At 40.1% G+C, this 14,355-nt stretch overlaps 1 pseudogene; it reads left to right on the top strand.

Annotated features, from left to right (window-relative positions):
- Positions 1-14,355, top strand: part of LOC134485541 (polyubiquitin-B-like) — a 583,854-nt pseudogene that overhangs the window by 241,528 nt on the left and 327,971 nt on the right.

Here is a 14,355-nt window from a genome sequence, read left to right as displayed (position 1 = left end):
CTTTGTCATATTTATTTCAAGTATTTTGTTGTTGTTCTGTTTTCTTTTAGTTTCTTGAAAATAGTATTTTCCCCTTGCTTTCTGTGTTTGTCTTTTGTATATTAAAAAGGATACTGATTCCTGTGCTTTAACTCTGTGTTTTTCAACTTTTATCAATATTTATCAGTTCTAGGAGGTTTTTTTATGATTTAGTTTTTATGTATAGAATCTTAAAACCTGAAAATAAACATATATTGATTTCTTCCCTTCTCATTTGTATTTGCTTCATTAACTTGACTTGTTTAATTGCTTCACCTAACACTGTAAGAAGTTTGTTGAGAAGTGAGAAGAGTGAACATCCTTGTCTTGGTCCTGATTCCAACACAAGTACTTTGAATTATTCTCTCTTTTGGATGACTTTTGCTGTATATTGCCTTTATCAAGTTGAGATAAATCCCTTGTATCCTTATTCTCTGCAAGACTTTCATCACAAATGGAGGCTGTAATTTATCAAAGATCTTTTATGTTTGCCATAGGGTGGTACTTGTACTTATGTGGTAGATTATGTTAATTCTCATGTATTGACGCTTTCCTCCATCTCTGGGATGAAGTTGCCTTACGCCTAATCGGAAATCTGTTTGTGATACTGCATTTGGTTTACACATATTTTATTATTGCCTTGTGCCCCTATGGTCATCAGAGATGTTGGTGTATGACTTTCTTCTCCGGTTCTTTGGTTTCAGCATCAGGATTAGACTCACAGTAAATGTTTTCTAACTGTTTTTGGAATATCTTACCTTTTCAACTTTGAGAATGTGGTGGCCGCCCTTTTCATACTTTTCTTCCCCTACCTTTATATCGGCTCAAATAGGATTCAGGAAGTAATATTGACCTATTGTCAACACAGATTACAATACTGTGCACACTGAAAAGGTATACTTCTTGGTTCTGAACCATGTATGATCTTGGTTCCATTACTATAGGCAGAAATATTTTCAGAACAAAATCTGCTTCCTAAATGTCATAGTTTAGGGCTCACCTGCTTTGTTTTGCAACATACCCTGTTTTTGCTTTTTGTTTGTTTGTTTTGTTTTGTTTTTTGAAAAACTGCTTTTATTTGTTGTAGCAAAAAACTGTTATTTAGCCTATTAATTTAAAATTAATATTTTGTAATTATATCCTTGATTTATATGAAAACAAGTCACTATACCACTTATTTCACTTCTTAGTGTGTTTTTGTTGAATTTCACCAGGTCCATTAATGAAGGAAGGACCATGGAAAGGAGTATATCTCTTACATATTCACAGAAGATGATGCCAAGCAGGAATACTGTGTATCAGACCTAAATTTCATTGGAAGAACCTGACTGAGGAAGTGAAAAGGAAAGGATGGGAAATAGGAAAACATTTGAAAATAAGGCTGTTGACAGGCTGGAGAGGAAGGAGGAGATTGAAAATTTAAATTGTGCTACCTGAAACAATGTATTTTCATGGATACAAATATGTCTTTGCCTATTTAAAAAAGTTCTAGTTACTATGAGGTAGGATTTATCCATGTCAGTTATGGCACAATATGCTTTAGGAATTTAATTCCCGGGGAATTAAAATTTAAAGTTAGTGGTATGGTTATTTAAAAACTCATTAAAAACAATTTAAAAAGAGATAATTTCTCTCTGTAATTGTGTACTTTTCTCCATTCCATTGTTATATAGATACGTATTACTTCTTACCATCTTTTAAATGATGTTTAGTTACTTATAATAGTTTTTCTTTATGTGAGCATAGTGATAAACACACATGATAGTATAAAATAATACAAAGAATAGTGTACTCTATCTTACTTATCTGTTTGTAAATACTCATTTGTGTGTGTGTGCGTGTGTGTGAGTGTGTGTATGTGTACTTTTAATGTGAGTGAGGCATGTGCCTTGAGAGTGTGGCAGTTGCCGTGGCAACAGAAGCAAGCAGGTCTTTGTTACCTAAGGATGATGTCATTGCTGGATTCAGAGGCTAGCTGTAAATCACTTCTGATGACAACATACCTCCATTTTTCTTATCATAGAGAGAGGAAAAAAAGGGGAAAATTGGAAGCCGATGCTAAAAGGGAAATAGGGGCTTTAGACCTCTTAAACTGCTCCCTGCTGTCTTGGAGCATTATCAGTTTTGGGATGTAGCTGACTTTCACCATCCAGGCCCACTTGATAGTTGTATAAAAGGAACTGTTTGACTTTTTGGTTAGAAAATTTTGAATATGTCTTTGAAGGAATGTGGAAACAAGATTAATGAGGCAGGGAGGAAATAGTATCTCCAGGAAAATGGGGAGAAGAGGCATTAAGAAGGGCAATATCCTATTTCCATGTAGGGTTTTGAAAAACCCAGGAATTGGAGGCCTCATGCTGTTCCCTGCATTTCTGGATTTCTGATTGCAGCTGATGGAATGTATTTCTTACTGCCCCAGATACGTTGACATAGAAACAGCATTCTTCCTGGTGAAACAGACAAAGACCACCTTCTTTAGCTGTCAGGACTTCTAGTCCCTGTCAGTTCTGAAGCACAACTGATGCCAACAAATCAATCTTTTTCTGGATGATGAGCATGGTTTCATACATTCCTTGGAAATGGTTGCAAGCTGGGATAAGAACTTCTGGTATAGGGTTAGAGAAGTCTTCGGCCCTGCTGTTCCAGTGCCAGCACCTGTAGCTACACATGCAACAACCAGCAATGGCACAACCTGCAGTTCCCTCTTATGCTGGACAGGAATGTGAAAAACTGGAATTGGTAGAGATTCTTTGCCATGTATTACTCCTAGTTCAGGGAAGGAACACCAGTGTGCAAACTCTTCCTGACCACCTGGCAGGTAGGTGATGATATATACCAGTGACACAGAGAATTGACGTGTTTTGGACTGCAGGGCACTGCAGCATAGATGGTGCATCAAGGATGGTGGATCTATTGCAGTCTAGGGAACTGAGTTTCCCTTCAGAACATGTCTTGGATGTCATAAAACTGTCAAACCATAAGAGGGATATAAAAATGTATGGGGCGATGGCAGCATCGGAGTCAGGGCAGCTGATAAAAGCTGAGGTAAGGTTTTTGGGCAGTATCACTGGAGACGCTGTAATTGGCAATTGTGAATTAGTTTCAGGGGGTACTGCGTAGCTAGCAGTCTTTAAAGTGACCAGGTTGGGTGCCATAAGGAGTTGGTACACCAAGGTCAGGGTCTGAATCAAAAGGCTAAATGACAAGTTAGTACCATTTGTGAGGGGGGATGTCAAGGACGTAAGGACCCTGGAGGAGTGTTTGATTATTTCTCCTATTTTTCCAATATCTAGAATTTGGGAAATTGGACAAAATTTCTCTGGATGTGGATAGTACTCACTGGAGACCCTGCTTGGTTTTTACATTAGAGCTTACCAACAACTCCTGTTTTCTACCTGGGATTCCATGGGTCTGGTATATAGAAGAACAGGGTCTTGCATTGCTGACAGAAGTGATTGGTCCTTGATCCTAACGTATGAATCTGGAACGACCAATATGGGCAGCCCCCATATTTGTCTGGCCATTTTTTGCAATCATCTTTTGTCTGGTCAAAGAGGAAGCAGACAAAGAGAACATAATATGTAGAAGGAATGACAGATATAGGGATGACAGCAATTTGGATTGGCTCCCAGCATAAAGTGGTTTCCTGATCCTATTGGGAAAGTCTGTTTGTTATCAGTGGGGATTCCTTGAACCTCGAATCTCTAGATGTAAGTGATACCATGTATGGAAACGATCAGATGAGAAGCCCAGGTCTAATCCAGTGGAGTGGAGCGCAGATGCTAGAGTGGAGTCTCATTCTTCTGGGATTGGGGACAAGGTGGGTGATCTCAACATCTTGTGGAGCTTAAGAGAGCAGGGTCCATGAAGGACCCTACCATTTAGGAGAGACAGCTAAGAGCTGCTGATCTGGAGGGGACAGAAGAACTTGGTCTCAAATGTTGATAGGTAGTGGACAGGAGACAGTGTGTGGCCTTAGTCAGTGGTGGTCAGTAAAGTTCCATAGGAGAGAAAGGGGGTGACAAAGTAATGGGGTAAGTCAATGGTCTAGGAGGGGAGTGCATTTACTTGAAAGATCAGGAATTAGTACTGACATCCATACATAAGTTTGAATGGTGAGACAAAGAGAGGTCACTTGGGGAGAGCTTGTAGCCTTAAATGAGCCAGAGGTAGGAGTTTTGCCCAATCGAAGATCCTGTGACAGTTTGACAAGAGTGGTTTTTAGGGAGCAGTTAGTTCTTTCTACCTTACCTGAAGATTGAGGGTGGTATGGAATATGAAAATGCCAGGTGATGTCTAGGGCCTTAGACAGAATTTGAGAAATTTGGGAAGTAAATTCGGGACCATTGTCTCACTGAAGGGAGGCTGACACCAAATTGAGGATGATCTCTTGGAAGAGGAGCTCAGAAACGGTCTGAACCCTTTTGTTAGTTGTGGGATATGCCTCCACCCACCCCGAGAATGTGTCAATCAAAAGTAGGAGGTACTTGGCACATTTGGCATGTGGGTAAGACAAGTTGCCAGTCATTTCCAGGAAGGGAACCTCTGGCCTGATGGGTAGAAAAAGGGGTGCTACAATACCAGAGGTTGAAGTCTGACATTTGACAGACTTTGGAAGAGGAAGTGATGGATTTTAAGAAACTTAAGTCATTAGGAATAGGCTTCAGGTGGGTTTAAACAAAATAAGACAATGCCTTGCTGTTAGGATGAAAGACGTGGTGAAGATAGGACAGAGTTTGACGAGTGTTAGGGAGTGAAGGTGGGGATGTGGGTTGCAGTGTAAGAATGTCCTGGGGAGGTTGAGACAAGTGTAGGCCCCTAAGGGCCGCAGCTCTGACTGCCTCTTCAGCTCTGTTGTTTCCCTTGGAGACAATAGAGTCATTCGTCAGGTGGGATCTGCAGTGGACAAATCCAATAGCTGTGTGTAGATTGGAGGCCTTTAGCATGGCCATAATTTGGTTTGCATTAGTTACTGATCCTCCTTTAGTCACAAGTACCCCATGCTCCTTCCAGTTAATAGCACGGGTCAGGATGATATGGAAAGCATGATTAGAATCTGTGTAGATGTTGAGGGCATGTCCCTGTGGCAGTTGAAAGGCATGGGTAAGGACTACTACTTCAGCCTGTTGATTGGTGGTATGAGCAGGAAGGGCCTGTGCCTAAGTGTCTGACACTATGGGGTAGCTGGCTCTTATGGCTCCTTCATGTAGAAAGGAGCTTCCATCTGTATACCAGGTATAGATGGTCTGAGGCAAATTGCCCTCCTGTATGTGTGAAGGGTGAGGTAATAATTCCTCTAAGGTTTTAGTGCAGGGGTGAGATAAGGAGTGGTTAGTATTTGGTGGAGAAAGAAGATTGGAAAGGCAGGTGTGATTGAAAGGTTAGTGTGGAGTCTTCTATTAGTGCTACCTGAAGAGAAAGAACCTTGGAGGGAGGTAGATTCTGTAAACCTTTGAGGGTAGGAGCTGTGACATGTTATAAGAGGAGAAGACCATTATAGGCAACCCAAATGTTAGGTTTTCTTATTCTTGAATAAGGAGTTCAGCAGCTGCTAAGGTACAAACACAAGGTGCAATCCCTGCATGGTTAGATCTAATTTTTTTGACAGGTATGCTACAGGTACAAAGGAGGGTCCCAGTTGGTGACCTAAATTTCCAAATGTTGGTATCAGGAACTGCTTTTGCCTCCAGCAATGTTGTCATCTGGTCACCTGAGCATCTTTTGTCAAGGCAACAGTCATCCATTTCCAGCATACATTTCATGTTACAGTTACACCACATTTCACATAAAAGACAGATCCTTTCTGCCCTCTTCCACTTGTCTCTCCTCTTTTCCCTTTTTCTCCTCTTTCTCTCCTACCTCTCTTCACCCCTTGGCCTTTGTCTCTACCATTCCAATAAACCTCTCCACGTGGAGCCCTGTTGGCTTGGTCTGGTTTGTCCAGACATGAGCCATAGAGCCTCTCTGTAAAAGACAATGTAACAAGTGGTATGTGTATGGCTACTTAAAAAGACAACCAAAAGCCATCAGTGGCTGAACAAAGAAGAAAGTGAAAGGAAATGGATTCATGGTATTTCAGTCAAGCTGATAACATTTTACATTTTAAGCCCAGGTTTCGTGCCATAGGAGAACAGCCTATAGTATAGTTGGTGACCTCCAAAGGAGCTGGGAGTTGGGTTGAATCTTGTGAAAAGATCAAATACAGAGAACTCATTCTGAAGCGTACAGATCCCATAGGATGCTTTATGCTAAGAAATATAATGTCAGTGCTGGAATATTGTTATTGGTTAAAACTTGGGCTTTAATACCAAAGTACTCATTTTGGTTCAAAATTAATTTGAACACCTGCAGCGTGAAATACCGAAGAGGGCACCATCCCATATTACCCCATGTATCAGCAGGTCACATGGCACCAATGGGTCATTTGGCCCTGGTGGGCTGTTCTCATCTTGACAGGCTTTCTGGCCTGTAGCTCCATAAATCTCTTTACCCAATTAGCTATGTCACTTTAGAAAGTCACTACCATGACAAACCTCAGATTCGATCATCCAAATTTATTGGCTGGCTGGGGGGTGGGGGTGGGAGAGGGGCTGTACCTATCTCTGGAAAACAGTTGAGAAGCTGTGTGAAGGCAAACACAAGGCAAACTTAGTTTAGAATCAACAGGTAATTCAATCACTGAGTACAACTACTAACATTCCTTATTAGTAAGCCATAGTAAATGAAATCCTTCAGTGGCTGATCCTGACTGATCGGAAATCTAAGTGGGAGGCTCTAGTCCATTATATCACCTACCCCAGTTCTCCCACAATCCAACAATCCACAGGTCCCTTTTCTCATCCTCTCTTTCTCTCTCCAACCTGGAAGTCTAACCTGGAAGTATATGCCCAGTGATTGGTGCCCTGAAATCTTTATTCATTAAGGAAAAGACCTTGCCACAAACACCCACCATATCAAAAACTAATCCATATGTAATAAGCATGGGCATGGTTGATGTGGATACCACAGGTCACATGGTAAGGTGGAAAGAGAAAAGAAGATAAGTCTTGGATGCTTCTGAACAAGGTAGCCTTGACTACTCAGTGGTAGTAGCAATAGAGGTTACCCAGGACAAGGTAAGGGGTGAGAACCTACACATGAACTTTTCCTCTGACTTTCACATGTGTTTCCACACAAAAGGGTGTGCATTCACACATAAATATGTACACATCACACACATGCCACACACACACACAAACACACACACACACACACACACACACACACACACACACACACAGACCACACACATTTATAAAGACAGATGTGCAAAAAAGACACCTAACCTGTGGGTATATACCAGCCACACTTGTATATGTAGGCATGTGTGTAAATATGTCTACTTGAATATTGTAAAATGTTTTTGAGTAATTTAGTAAATATGTAACTTATTTACATGTGTATATACATGTCTGTCTGACACACAGTTAGATACACATAATAAATGCATAGGTTCTTTGTATATTTGGTTTTGTCATGGAGTATATTGGTTTCTCCATCTTTGTTAATTGACAGTGTTGCTGGGTAGAGTAGCCTGGATTTGTGTTCTTTTAGGGTCTGTATGACATCTGGCAAGGATCTTCTGGCTTTAATAGTCTCTGGTGAGAAGTCTGGTGTAATTCTGATAGGTCTGCCTTTATATGTTACTTGATATTTTCCCTTACTGCTTTAATATTCTTTCTTTTTTTGTGCATTTGGTATTTTGACTGTTATGTGATGGCACAGATTTCCTTTCTGGTCAATCTATTTGGAGTTCGGGAAACTTCTTGTATGTTTATGGGCATGTCTTTCTTTTCTTTAGGGAAGTATCCTTCTAAAATTTTGTTGAAGATATTTACTGGACATTTATGTTGGAAATCTTAGCTCTCTTCTATACATACTATCCTTATGGTTGATCTTTTCATTGTGTCTTGGATTTCCTCAATGATTTGGGTTAGGAGGCTTTTTGCGTTTTACATTATCTTTGATGGTTGTGTCAGTGTTTTCTGTTATCTTCTGCCGATGAGATTCTCTCCTCTATCTCTTGATTTCTGATTGAAAATACTTGTGTTTCTGACACCTCATCTCCTTCCTTCTTTTTCCATCTCCAGGGATGTCACCCTTTGTGCTTTCTTTATTGTTTCTATTTCCATTTTTAATTCCTGGATGACTTTGTTCAATTCCTTTACCTGTTAGTTTGTGCTTTCCTGTAGTTCTTCAGGAGATTTCTGTGTTTCTTTCTTAAGGGCTTCTATTCCTTACCTGTGTTGTGCTGTATTTTGTTAAGATAGGTATTTATGTCCTACAAAGAATAATAGATTGAAAACTCAAACACAAGGAGGAAAACTAACCCAAGAAAAAGCACAGAAAAGGCAACAAAACCAAAGCAAGAGAAATATAATTCCAAATATAATTCCACCTCTAACAACAAAAAATAACAGGAAACAACAATCCTATACTTTAATATCTCTTAATATCAATGGACTCACTTCTCTAATAAAAAGACATGGACAAACAGAGTGGATACTTAAAGTGGACTCAGCATTTGCTGCAAACAGGAAACCCGCATAAGTGACAGTGACAGACATTACCTCAGAGTAAATTGCTGGAAAGTAATTTCCCAAGCAAATTGTCCAAAGAAAAAAGCTGGAGTAGCCATCCTCATATCGAATAAAATCAACTTTCAACTAAAAGTTTTCAGAAAAGATAAGGAAGGACACTTCATATTCATCGAAGGAAAAGTCCAACAAGGTGAACTCTCAGTCCTGAATATCTATGCTCCAAATGCAAGGGCACTTGCATTCATAAAAAAAACCTTACTAAAGCTCAAAGCATATATTGCATGTCACACAATAACAGTTGGAGATTTCAACACCCCACTCTCATCAATGGACAGCTCATAGAAACAGAAATTAAACAGAGACATAGAGAAACTAACCTAAGTTACGAACCAAATGGACTTAACAGATATTAATAGAACATTTCATCCCAAAACAAAAGAATATACCTTCTTACAACCTCATGGTACCTTCTCCAGAACTGACCATATAATTGATCACAAAACAGACCTCAACAGATATAAGATTGAAATAATTGCATCCTATCACATTACATGGACTAAGGCTTGTTTTCAGTAACAATAGTGACAGAAAGCTCACGTATACATGGAAGCTGAATAACAATCTACTCAATGATAACTTGGTCATGGAAAAAATAAAGAAATAAATTAAAGACTTTTTTGGATTTAATGAAAATAAAGGTACAATGTACCCAAATTTATGGAACACAATGAAAGCAGTGCTAAGAGGAAAACTCACACCTCAAAAAGAAATTGGAGAGAGAGCATACATTAGCACCTTGACAGAACACCTAAAACCTCTAGAACTAAAGGAAGCAAATGCACCCAAGCAGAGTAGAAGGCAGGAAATTGTATTAAACTCAGGGCTGAAATCAAGCAAGTAGAAACTAAAAAAGGAATATACAAAGAATCCACAAAAGTGGGAGCTGGTTTTTTGAGAAAATCAACAAGATAGATAATAAACCCTTAGCCTGGCTAACCAGAGGGCACAGGATATCCAAATTAACAAATCAGAAATGAAAAGTAAGACATAACAAGAGAATCTGAGGATATTCAGAAAATAATCAGATCCTACTACAAAAGCTTATATTCAACAATACAGGAAAATCTGTATTGAATGGATAGTTTTCTAGACAGATACCAGGTACCAAAGTTAAGTCAGGATCACACAAAGCATCTAAACAGTCCCATAACTACTAAAGAAATAGAAGCGGTGATTAAAAGTCTCCCAACCAAATAAAGCCCAGGACCAGATGTGTTTAGTGCAGAATTCTATGAGACCTTCATAGAAGATGTCATACCAATATGGTGCAAACTATTCCACAAAATAGAAAAAGAAGGAACACTAGCCAATTCCTTCTATGAAACCATAATTATGCTTGTTGCTATTAAATACTGGCTGCGCCCGACCAGAAAGAGCACACCAAACCAATACCAACACGGTTCCATGTGGTGAGATTTAATAATTCCCTTATTAAATACAAGGGGAAGGGGCCAGAGAAAGAAGAGAAAAGAGAGTGAGGATGGAGGGAGTCTGCTTATATTTGTACTGTGAGGTAAAGATGCCCAGGTGGAGGTGAGACTTGAGCCAAAATGTCTTCTGGGAATGTATGGTGTTACTGCTAAAGGCAACACTTGATACCAACAATGCTTATACCTAAACCACACAAAAAACCAAGAAAGAAAGAGAACTTCAGAGCAATTTCCCTTATGAATATCAAAGCATAAATACTCAATAAAATTCTTACAAACCAAATCCAAGCAACCATCAAAATGATAATCCATCATGATGAAGTAGATTTCATCCCAAGGATGCAGAGATGGTTCAATATATGGAAATCCATCAATGTAATTCACTAGAGGGGCAAGCAGTGAAAGGTACCCTGATTCCTGCCAGAGATAGGTTGAATCCCCAGGACACTTAAAGGGGACTGCCGGTGCCTTCCCAATTTCCCAGGATATCAGTTCCCCCCAAAGACCCCTTTACAGAGGTTTGAGACAGACCAGTCATGTAGGGCAATGCTGCAAGCCCCTTCACCACAGCTCATGTAGGCTCAAGACAGATCAGAGGTAGAAGCAGGATCACACCTACAAATAAGTATATGAGGAGGTCTTCCCAAGCTCTCAGGACAAACCAATAGGAAGTACCTTCTGTCAGACACTGACCCATTCACAAAACTATTTAAGCACAAGGAAAGGCATGCAGGAATTATTCCATTGTCTACGAGCTTCTGTTATAAGAGTCACTTGGAGATGAGATCTGCTCTCTGGAAATCATCACAGCCAGAATCTCCCTTGCACTCCTCACTGCCTAGTCAGTCCCCTGCTGGTTCAGTCCAAAGTGGCATGCAGTTGGGGTGGCAAAAAAATGTTCCCTCTCCCTGCCTGAGATCTTTCTCCCTTTACCTGTACCCACACATCTAGCCAGCCTGGTCAGAGATCACTCGGGAGAGCACTCGGGCACCAGAGCCCTAAAATGTAGTGCTAGAACAATGATCAACAAAACTGCAGTGCTGGAAGGTGAGTCACCTCCCCCAACTCTGGAGACTAGCAACCTATCTTTTCCTGCTGAGTTTTCATCTCAAGCTTAGGTCAAGCTGAAGGGGCAACTGAAGGCTCCTGGCTAGAGCTACTCTCTGGGGTTGGCTGAAGGTCCCTCTAGCCCCTGTATAAATCCTGACAGCCTGCAAAACAACCTGCAATTGGTTTTGGCAGACTCCCTATCTAACCTGGTAAAGCAGCAGACACTTAAAGCCACAGGGCACCTGCTCTTTCTTTAATCTTCAGGAAGGCTTAACCTTTTGGACTTCTGTGGAATCCCCCAAGGCTGATAGGCAAAGGGAATGTTCCATTGGACAAACTGTTTCTCCTCTTTTCTGTAACAGACAGTTCACCCACACACACAAAAACACAACATTAAAAAAAAAATTCCTCAGTTCCAGCACCACCACCACCACCACCACCACCCCCCCCCCCCCGCAGCTGGCAGTGTTCGTGCAGCTTTCCACAGCCCAACACCCACCCTGTGGAAGTGTGGGGTAAGTGTGGTCAAACTTTTAAGTCCTGTATCACCTAGGGGATGTGCCCTGTGGCTGAGCTGATGCAAAAAACCCACAAGGCTTCAAAGGAGACACTAAACAGACTGTCTGCTCCTCCCTCTCCCCCCATGGCCGGACTCCATTAAGAAAACTAAGGAGCTTCCACCTGCCTCTCCCCTTACTCCACCTCCTCCCATCCAACTAAGGAGATCTCTCCTTAGAGGTAGTGGTTAAAACAGCCAACCAGGTCCCCAGCTCCGAAAAAAAGAACAAAAGCAAAACAAAACAAAACAAAAACAAAACAACAACAACAAAAAAAAAAAACCAGCCAACCAGATAAAGACCACATTAGGACAGAAGATATCACCTATAAAGACAATGGAGTACCCAAAGAGACCAAGAACCCCCCCCCTCCAAATCAGCCCCAATTCTAAGGGCCACTGTTGACAGCACACCTAAAAGCTCTAGAACAAAAAGAAATAAATAAACCCAAGAGGAGTAGAAGACAGGAAATAATCAAAATCAGAGCTGAAATCAACCAAGTACAAACAAAAATGTGTATACAAAGAATCAGCAAAACCAGGAGCTGGTTCTTTGAGAAAATCAACATGATAGATAAACCCTTAGACTAACCAGAGATCACAGACAGTGTATCCAAATTAACAAAATCAGAAATGAATAGGGTGGCAGCATCTGAAGAAATGAAAAAAAAATTAGATCCTACTACAAAAGCCTATATTCAACAAAACTGGAAAATCTGGAGGAAATGGACAGTTTTCTAGACAGATTCAAAGCTAAATCAGGAACAAATAAACCATCTAAACACCCCCATAACTCCTAAAGAAATAGAAGCAGTTATTGTTATTAAGAGTCTCCCAACCAAAAAGAGCCCAGGTCCAGATGGATTCAGGTCTGAATTCTACCAGAGCTTCACAGAAGACCTCATACTAAGATGTTCAAACTATTCTACAGAATTGAAACAGATGGAACACACCTAAATTCCTTCTATGAACTAATAATTGAATAATAAGATTATACTATTAATCTTATTCTGAAACCACACAAAGACCCAACCAAGAAAAAGAAGTTCAGACCAATTTCCCTTATGATTATTGATGCAAAAATACCCACAAATGTCTTACAAACGGAATCCAAGAACACATCGAAATGATCATCCATCATAATCAAGTAGGCTTCATTCCAGGGATGCAAGGATTGTTTAATATAGGAAAATCCATCAATGTAATCCACTATATAAACTAACCCAAAGATAAGAATGACATGGTCATTTGATTAGATGCTGAAAAAGCATTTGACAAAGTTCAACACCCCTTCATGATAAAAGTCCTGGAAAAAATCAGAATTTCAAGGCCCATATCTGTGCATAGTAAAAGCAATATACAGCAAACCAATAGCTAAGTTCAAACTAAATGGAGAGAAAATTGAAGCAACCCAACTAAAATCAGGAACTAAACGAGACTGCACACTCTCTCCCTACTTATTCAATCTAATAGTCGAAGTCATAGCCAGAGCAATCAGACAGTGAAAAGAGGTCAAAGGGATACAAATTTGAAAGGAAGGAATCAAATTATCACTATTTGAAGATGATATAATAGTATAGTTACGTGATCCCAAAAGTTCCACCAGAGAAATTGAAAGCTACATTTGTCTTTTTCTTTTTCTTTTTTTATTTGAATGGCATTGGCGAGGCCTTATTAGTCAGTCTTTACAAATAAGAAAAACTCGCCTCACAACTGTTCATAACTGCCCTTCTGGGCAGTCTGTCTCTTCACAGACACAGTCACATACATTCAAGAAAACACACAGAAAATTAAGCTGAAACTCGATTTCCTTCTAAATTAAAAGTAAACGATTTTCTACCATTGCTGATGACCAATGTTGGCATCTGTGTGGTGGGTAAAATGAGGCCGGCAGCCTTTGGGCGTCAATGCTTAAAGCTATTGATAGGGGTGGATCCAGACACCTATGGGGATGCTGCCACAGGCAGCCAGCGACTAGAGATGTTACTCAACAGACAGTTTTCTGAGGGAGCAAAGCTTAAGTTACTGGGAGGTTGGCACTCTCTCTGATCAGCGAAAAACCTATGAACTCTTAACTCCTTGGTGTCAGTGAGAAAGACCAGGGAAGAGAGAAAATTCACACACACACACACACACACACACACACACACACACACACACACACACACACACACACACACACACAGAGTTGATGGTAGAAGGAACAGTGTTCCAGCCCATCATACACAAGCCTTAACAGATACACATAGTTGATGGATGCCCTAACCCTTGTGCTTTATTCTTTTTTCCATCACTTATATATCCCAGCCAAATCTTTGAAGCATAATTAAGTCGCAATGTAATTGTTTTAGTTTTCTTCTAGACAAAGGCAGGAGTAATTATTTCATTATTTATCCTTAAAAAGTATTCTTAAAAGACTCACAGATCTAACCACTTATATAAAAATCAGTCATATCTACTTTAAATCCTCAGAATGAGTATCTACTCAAGAGCAATTCTTAATAAATCTCATCAGGAAGCTGAGGGCAAAAATGTGCATAAGAAATCAATTGTTAGTGCCAGAGATGTTGGCCAGTGAGTGATTTGAGGCACCTGAAGTTTTCCCATAATTCTTAATTTATGAGGAACATGCTGGCAGTGAACAGAGCAGAACTCCATAACA

The sequence above is a fragment of the Rattus norvegicus genome, chromosome 2, assembly GCF_036323735.1.
Source record: "Rattus norvegicus strain BN/NHsdMcwi chromosome 2, GRCr8, whole genome shotgun sequence".
NCBI lineage: Eukaryota > Metazoa > Chordata > Mammalia > Rodentia > Muridae > Rattus > Rattus norvegicus.
This window is presented reverse-complemented; position numbering and strand designations above follow the sequence as displayed.